The sequence below is a fragment of the Ambystoma mexicanum genome, chromosome 9 (genome assembly GCF_040938575.1).
Source record: "Ambystoma mexicanum isolate Mex_15411 chromosome 9, UKY_AmexF1_1, whole genome shotgun sequence".
Taxonomy (NCBI): domain Eukaryota; kingdom Metazoa; phylum Chordata; class Amphibia; order Caudata; family Ambystomatidae; genus Ambystoma; species Ambystoma mexicanum.
In genome coordinates, this window is record NC_090931.1 from 350,703,089 (window position 1) to 350,712,167 (window position 9,079).

The following is a 9,079-nucleotide window of genomic DNA, read 5'->3' on the forward strand; positions in this document are numbered from 1 at the left end:
TGAATGGGATGCACAGCATTAATAAAGAAAAAAGTGATGCCTGCCCCTAGAGGAAACGTACCATAATCTCGCCATTATTTGTGCTTCCTCGAAGTCACTGCAACTTCGGGGGCACACAAAATACTGACTCCCATTACTGTGCTCAAATGGAGCAGGGATTGCAGGGGTATCCCCCGCTCTTCTTAGGTGCAGTTACAGGAGTCGGGAGGCTGCGGGGGGTCCCCCACTTACCATTGCAGTAAGCAGGGAACAAGAAACTTAAAGAAAAAAAGAAAGAAAGAAAAGAACCCTGCGGCGTCAGCTCTGACCCACGTTAGTGGGAGGAACTGATGCCACAGGGATAGAGGATTGTAGGCAGCACACAGAGGTGTGCCGCCATAAAGGTAAATGGGGTGGGGTGGTGGGGGGTTCAGGAAGGGGAATGCAGGTTGTGGGATGTGGGCAAGGTGATCTATGTGATCACTTCGCCACGCCGTAGATGGTGTCGACATTTTCGTCGGCGCAGTTACGGGTGGCGCAGTGATCACATAGATTCACCCTAGATGGAAGGTGAATGATGCTTGTGTTCTTCATGGCACCGAATACCTTATTACACCATATCACAGCACATAGGAATGGGCAAGGCATCTTCCAGCTTCAAGCCTTCAATATATGCCATGTTGTGCCAAAAAAAAGCTGTCCTGAGGGGCCGCTCTGAGCCAAAATGCCCATGAACAGACAGTTCCTTAGGAGGGATAAGTGGGTGGCTAGGAAGATACTTCCAAGATAACTACAAGTTTGGTTGTGTGGTGGCCCAGATTCACCTGAAGCTCCAAACTGCTGGTAATTCTGCCCCCACCAGCAAAGAAAGCTGGTATTACTGGAAACGGTACTACCGTTGCCATTAATACCGGCAATTCCCCCCAGCAAGTCCTTGTAATCTGAAGGTAATTCCGGCAGACCAAGTGGCAGGAACGGTGTTACCATTTGGTGGTAACCTGACGGATTTACCGGCAGGATACCACCACACCTATAATGAGGCCCAATGTGATCGTGCTCATGGAATGCTATACATTTGTAGCGTTTTGGTGGATGGCTGTCGATTGGTTAGAGCCATGCATCATACCACTGAAGAAGTGTTATCTCCACGACATTCCACATTACAAATTATTCACAAGTCACCACTCCTCAGGATTCCAGGCTACTGTGGAGGAGCTTTTCAATGTGTAGTAACAGAGTGTAAGTGCTTGACTTGAGCTCTGGCAAATCACGTGGACACCCTGTACGCCCACCCACATCCCATCAGTGTATGTCAGGCTTAGCCACCAGTGGATTCAGCAGGACTGAAGCATGGCGCAGATGCTGAACCCCTGCTACAGATCTTTGATCTGGTGTGGCAGCATGGATGGTGTGTGGTGCGGCATAGGTTGGCTAGAACACTATGTAATATCCATGTGTGTTCCTCTATCGCGTGTAATGCCGTATTCCTCCATCTTCTTGTGGCATTTTAACCTGCCAAGTCGCGAGCCCATTATTAGCACCCTCCCCATTCCCATTGAGCTCTATGGTGGCTCAAATGGGAATGGGGAATGGCATGTTTATGGGGGCTTACCGGTCCCGCCTGGGTCGGACTGCACCGGTAAATCCCCATTGAACTACACCGGTGCCATACCCGTTATTGGTGGCAGTCATGGCGCAAATAGCGCCATGGCTACCTCCAATCTCGGAATGAGGCCAAATGTCATATTGTATACCTGTTCTCTTCTACAAAATAAGATTGTCGCCCACATAAGAAATGATGAAAAAGTGAATGCATGCATGCACATAGCTTAAAAAGAAAAACATATGTAAAAACTCAAGACTTCACAGTGCTCTGGTGCAACATTTTAAAGTGTCGTTGTCCCTCCTTTCACAGGAATGCTTGTTGTCATTGCATATGATAAGAACAGGGCATGGTGGCTCTCGTCTGCCTGTTCATGGTGATATTGTCCGCCTGTTACGACTGTGCTTCCAGTGTTCCACGGGAATAACTTCAGTGCAGCTCATGAATTTCCTGCCTCGGTGGCTTTTCTCTGTGGGATGGCCGGGCTCCCGCTTTGCTATGACATTTTTAGCAATAATTGCTTGAAAAATTATCCACTTCTGCTTCAAATTTGCTCCACGGAGCAGCAGTCCATCTTTTGAAATGTGCCAGCGAGAGGCCAATGAGGTGCCGGGTTGCTCAACCACACGAAGTCAACTGCATAGCGGATGGCCCCGGGGACATGGCAGGTCTACCAGAAATAATGAAGGCTCTGGGGGCTGGAAACCTCTGCTGTTGATCCCAGAGCCGAGTCTGATGAGTGTCTGCAGCCCTCTCCTTGGTGTGAATGTGCTCTGCTCTGGCTGGGAGGCACTTCTCCACCTTTCACCGCAGCCCGCGTGGCACGCTCTACCGGGACCAAGCTCAACCAATGTCAGCAGATTTTCTACAAGGAAGCAAAGTGCCTCTTCATAGCAAATTTAGTCCAGAAATCCGCAGGGAATGAGAAATGCAGACCTTTGAATCACCAATGAAATATTCTGAAAGGCGTCATTATCAAGCTATATAGGCCCCGTCACATGCGATAAGCGGAGACGGCGCTGAGCACAAAGCCGTTGACATCCACTGTTGAGTCCGGCAGCTGGATAACTTAAGGCAAACATTATTTGAAAGCTCGCATCAGCAACTCCATTTGTTATCATCAAGAAAATGTCCAAGGAAATTACCCTGGTTTATTATAATGTTTTATTTTTTACAACAATCAAAATAAATCATAAGAAGGTTCATGGCGGCTGAACTGGGTGCCGCGGCAAGATTTAACGGGGAGCCGCATCGTTTTATAGCCAATCCTTCAAAAAGACTTTCCTTACAGCTAAATAACTAAAATATGAAAGGTAATGCCAGAGGCGGCTGTTGTGGGCATTGATTAAGAAGTGTCTTTGGAGTTTAGGCTTAAAATTGATAGATGGACTTGGTTCACAGAGCGTTTTCCAATTGGACCATTATAAAACTCTTCTGCAAATCAGGCCCTATAGTGTTATGCATGGCTGATTTACTCAAGTCTTATGCAGGCAGATTTGTGCATTCTTTCCCAATTTTGCAATTTCATGATTTTTCAAAAGGGAAGTGTTGGGGGCCGTGTGTCCCTTGGACACCCGCTAAAGTACATTCATCAGCTTGTTAGGTAGCAGTGATTGGTTCCATGAAAAAATAAAACACATCACAAGCCCGAATTGTCGTGATATTAGACGATTGGTATTAAAAAAATAATGATTGCAAGAAAAAAACAATAACACAAAAGACTGACCTATCTGTCTCTTTTGCACTAATACATTCAATAAAACATCATAGTGGGTTGAGTTGGTTAATACTCTCTGCATGTATGCTGCAGCTCTGAGGTTTAAAAGCTAGCATAGATGGTCTGAACTTTCATCTTTTTGGAATAGGTCAATATCAGTGGCGTCGAGCCTGCTATTCACAAAAGCTAGTATTTTGCAGCAAGGTATATTTCAGTTTGCTGTGAATACTACATTTCCCATCTTTCCTGGGTACTAAAGCAGATGGCATGCGTTTCAGCGCTGGCACTTCTGCAACAAGCCGGTGTGTGCCGTTCCGCGCTGGACGCTGAGATGCGAGCTACAGAAAGGTAACTGGAGAACCCTTTGTACGCTCTTTTGGGGGAGGTGTAAGTTTAATATCTGTTCTTACCCCGCCTTATAGCTGCACCATGTTACTCCACCCTGAGCTCAAGCTGTTATTAACAGCACAACAAATAGACCATGAGGCTTCAAATGTGGACTTAAAAAATATATGGAACCTAAGATACCTCTTGCTAATACCAGGACGGACAGTGTTGACAGCCTCGCAGATTGCCTGCAAGTCAGTCCTGTGGTGCAGCCGTCTTGTTATTTTCCTAAGCATGGCTGATCAGGATCAACTGGATTTATTTTGTTTGATGTATATTGGTTGTGCAACAACCTTGTACAAATGTGACATTTTTCCAGATTAAAAAAGCAATTGACATGAGCATATATCTCATCCTTAATGAATATAATTCCAATCCTTTGTACATAAAATACTCAATTTAAAATTAAGAAAAACAGCTAAAAACTCCTCAGTTCACGCACCTACAACACAAACAAGAATCAATTCAGTTAAGACAGTTCATCTTACATCTCCACTCCTTTCTCCTTATCAACGCAATTGAATTAACCCCGCTGCTCCCAACAATTTAACTGTCGTACAAATGAGTCTTATTTCATCACCACTGGTCAGCCTAGTGTAACAATCTAAGACATTCAAAAGAGAGACATCATGAACACAATTAGACCACAGCTACTGCCTCACTAGTAGCAGGTTCTCACACCCCATCAGAATATGCAATTGTGTTTGCAGCACTCCCTTTTTCTTACACATGTTACTCTCCCCAGAGTCTTCCGACCTCGCTGAGCATTTTAGCACAACCTCACATGTGCTCAAAACGTTCAGACAAAGGGCCTGATTCACAGAACGTTTTCCTATGGCACTGTGCCATTATAAAACACTTCCGTGAATCAGGCCAATAGGCATTGGGAAACATTTTTAAATATGATGGTTTGGTCCCTCTTCTTCTATCTATTACTACTGGATTTTTGTACAAACTGCGGGAATTCATACTCTTAATAGTACGTATCAGTCAGGGTGCAACAATTTCTTCTTATCTCCTACTGGACTTTCCACCAGGTCGACCAAGTTCAGACTGCATTCGCTCATCACCCAGTCAGCCTCCATTTTGCTATCTAGTCAAAGGGATAGAGCTGTCAATCCGCAGGGCCTCTGACAAATCCTCATGCAGAGACGCGACCAGAGGAACAGCGAGGTTTCCAAATAAAGAAAACATTCTCCAATTCAAATGACTCTTCAATTAATTATGGCCCAATTCAAACCTCAGTGTATCCATTGGCACACAATCTGCCACCTTCAAACATCTCCGCCAGATATTGCCTGCTATTTTGCCCCAAGCAAGGGCTCTTGTGATGAAAGCAGTTGCCATGCTGTACAGAAGAGCTGGTGTCACTTTTATACTATAGAAGTTAATTGGTGGTATCAGCGAGAATCGGCAATAGTTAGTAAGAATCTTCTTCATCTATGTGGTGAGCTGTATTGACTTCTCGCTAATTTGCTCAAGCATCGCTTTCTTTGATGGAACGGACATTATGTGGAGACACAAATATAATTACGATGGATCAGGACTTAACAAATGATTTCCCACCTGCCAGCTAAACCCAACTATGTTCCTCTGGTTTCTTACAAAGCGGATCACTTTGGTTTTCTTTACATTTAATATTAATTCATTTATTTCAGAATAACTGTGTATTGATGTCAGCTGGTGTAGGAGACCAATTTGAGTCTTATCTTAAAGAAACACATCATCTGCATACGTAAGGTATGGCACTGCAGTCTGTCCAAATTTAAGAGGGGCAAAAACGGGTGTGTGACAGATGCTTGCCCAAGTCCAACAAGTACAGATTAAACAGGCACTGAGCCAGTACACACCCCTGTCTCAGTCCCCTCCCCATAAGGATGCAACTGGACAGGGCACTGTGCATGTTCAACCGCACCTGGATTATACGCTATGTTTTCATGAATCTGGGTAAAAATAGATGGAAAAGCCTCAGGAAGGCCCCAACAACTCAACTTTCCCCAAAGCAGGGAACGATTGATTGTGTCAAAAGCCTGCGAGAAGTCAATAGTTGACGCAAAAAATGTAAAAGCATCCCTCTCCCCAGCCGATTCCTGAATGCATCTGATTATCAGAACATTTGGGAACGTTGATAGGACACTGCGGAATCCAGCTGGCACCTTTGGAGGCTCCCTTCTATAGATGCCCACACTTCCAACCTATCCAACACTAGTACTGCGAAGATTTGCTTTCTGAATCAAGTAACGAAATTGGGCAATAATTCAGAAGATGGGTCTTGTCTCCCTTCTTATGGATAGGGATCAAAATAGATTGGTTACACAAAATCGAGAAGGTCCTTGTTTCTACTATTGCCTTGAAGAGAATATGCAAAAAGTGGGCCTATATAGTGGGGTTCGACTTAATAACTGCCTTAGAGAGGCCATTCGGACCGGCACCCCGAGAATTCCGGGCTGCTTTAATAACACCCTCCATGCATAATACATCAAAATCAAATTCCCATGGTGAATCCGCCTTCGAATACGGATTTGTTCCCTCAGCTTTTTAAACAGACTACTAAAGAATGTAACCCAAACGCCTTTGGGTATTTGATTGGTCTGACCGTTTGCTTGGTGTTTTAACATACTATTAACAAGAGCTCAAAACTGACAAGAGCTCTTCTCAGCCAAGGTCTTCAGCATCACTTACCCCTCATTTTGCATTTGAATTAATCTGTGACTCTTACTCCAGTTTGTATACCCTTGCCTCAACTTTCTCACCTCCTTCCTACCCTCCACAACCGTACCACCTTCCACCAAGTTAGCGTGTTGTTTCGTCTAAGCTCTCTCTTTTTTTTCTTGCACTTCAGGATCATAGTTATGAGATCAGGGACTCATTGGTTTGGAGCTTGCACAGCCGATAAAGCCAATAGCTTTGATAAACATTTGGAAATTCCCAGTGGTAATAGCACAATACTTCATGTCCAGTGGCATGCTATTAAATATCCTACACATCTGCTGATTGCATTTGTGAGGGAGGAAAATCCTTTTTGCAAGGTGGTTACCTTAATTATTTACAACCAGATTCTTGCACCCAGAGTTAATCTATTCCCAAAGATTGTGCCTGAATCTGGCTGCTACTATGTTGTGATCAATAACAACAGAATCTATTACTTCCATCTTGCTACAAACCCCAAAATGATCCTGTGTAAGCATCATATAATCAATTCAAGATGATCACCCTCTCCCCTTCCATGTTGGTTTCGCTGCAACATCTCCTTTAACCATCCAATGTATGCACTTCATAGGCCATTGCTCTAGGAATCTTACCCATCTTTTTCCACATTTGACTGTACTCTTTTCCTTACCCCTATCCCTACCTTTCGATATTTCCTCCTGTGTAGCAGCTTCACAGTTCTCATTCAAGTCTCCTGCCCAGATCATTTGGGCCCCCCGCTTCACCCAAAAAGACATCGCAAATTGCAGAGAGGTAGCCCAAACAACTCTCCAGTACAGAGGCCCAAGCGTTCCAATAAATGCATACAATAAGAACCAGGCCCCAAATGGCGGAGTTTTAAACCATAATGTCACTATTAGGATACCATATATTTGACCTGAAATCAATTCCATCTTCTGAATTGATGAATTCTTGATGACTATAATAAGCCACCCGATGGTCGACCTCCCATCTTTGTTACATCGAACTGTTGCCCCAGCCCAAAGCCATTGATAGACACCTCTTTAGAAAGCCATACTTCCTGTAGGCAGACTTGGTCAAAACCACTTACTGCCCTAGCTCGTTCTGGTGTGCCCAGGAAGCTCTTAAAACCTCTAGTCTTCCATGCCGCCACTGACAAGGCATGATACTCCACTGTTGAATTTAGAGACCCAGCTTCCAAACCCTTGTCCTCCTCAAATCATGCCCTGATTCCCTAGGAGGCTCACCCCACATTTTCTCTACCACTTGAAGATCATAACCCGACATCCTCAACCCATCAATCTCCCCCGCAACCTTTATTTATCACCAAATTGGACCAGAACTCCAAGAACACAAGATCCATGTTTTCATCACTAGAGAAAAACATGCATTCAATATCTCCCGATGTAATAATCCTCAATTGGAGGATCTCATGTAATAGTTTTAAGACATTCCCCCTATGCAACATAACATTATGGTCTACAGCCTTGATCCTTTTAAGAACAAGAGATTTGATAGGATATACAGGAAAAGTAGTTAGGTCCTCATATTATCGACCATCCGACAAACCTATGATGGGCCTACGATGCATGGACCGGGAGTTAATGAAGAACCTTCAATGAAAGTCAAAGGAAGCCATTGGCCTACCATTTTGGCCATGTTCATTGTATACGGCTGTCTCATCAGTGGGATGCAACCCTTTGGGCCTCTAATAGTTGGCATATACTGATTAGCATACTGAAAGCCATTGTTAGGAAAGCCAATGTTCGCACTATAATTTCTCTCTACCAAGTCTCTTGCAATATTTACTTTAATGCCAGTGCTCCCAACTGCTGTTATTTGACCATTAACACCTCTGACCACTTCTGAAAAGGTCGGCACATATTCCAACCAGGTCGACTTGCCCTCCTCACACACATGAGGCAGTTGCGAGGATTTGCCCATTTGAGCTGCATTCGCCGACCAGCTCCCCCCGACGCTGCATAGCCGTGGCCTCCGCTTGGAGAGCCAGAGCAGATTTAATTAATGGTGTTGTTTGCACCACAACAATGGACCTGGGATTATATCTGACTTTCCCTAGGGACTTAGTCGTCATCACACAGACAGGTGCAGCGAATGTTGATGCTTGCTAATCATCCATAACCAGCACACCATCAAACTCTCTATTCATGTCAGTGACCTCCTCCTCGCTCCCACTCATTTGACAGATTTTTGGTGGCGCTGGGACGGGATCCCTCTGCTTGAACTCAGTTGAACTTGAGAAACTGAAGGATTCATGCATCGTCAGATTTCCTAAAAACTTTCTAGATCAATGTAGCCTTTTTGTTGCAACTTTTTTTGGGTTCATTCATAGTCATTGTTTGCAAATGATTCGTTTTTTATTTCTTCTTCAAACCAATGCAAGCTCCTGCACTTCGGAAGCCATCACCTCTGCCTTGGCCACAATTACAAATCGGGGGGCCCACTGGGCATTGCCCTTCACCTCCAACCCCCTGCTCACACTCATCACGGATGGTAGGTAAGGCGATTCAACCAGCATTGGCTAGAACCTCGTTGTCAGGCAGGCTCACCCCCCTCCATGCCCCCCGTGACATCATTCCCATTTCAGAAGGTAAACTATCCAAGATTAAAATTGGCACTCCAGGCACGACCACACAGCTCTTTCCATCTGACCTTGTATTTAAATTGCAGCCTACAGCCTCCAGGGTTTGTTTGTAGGTACC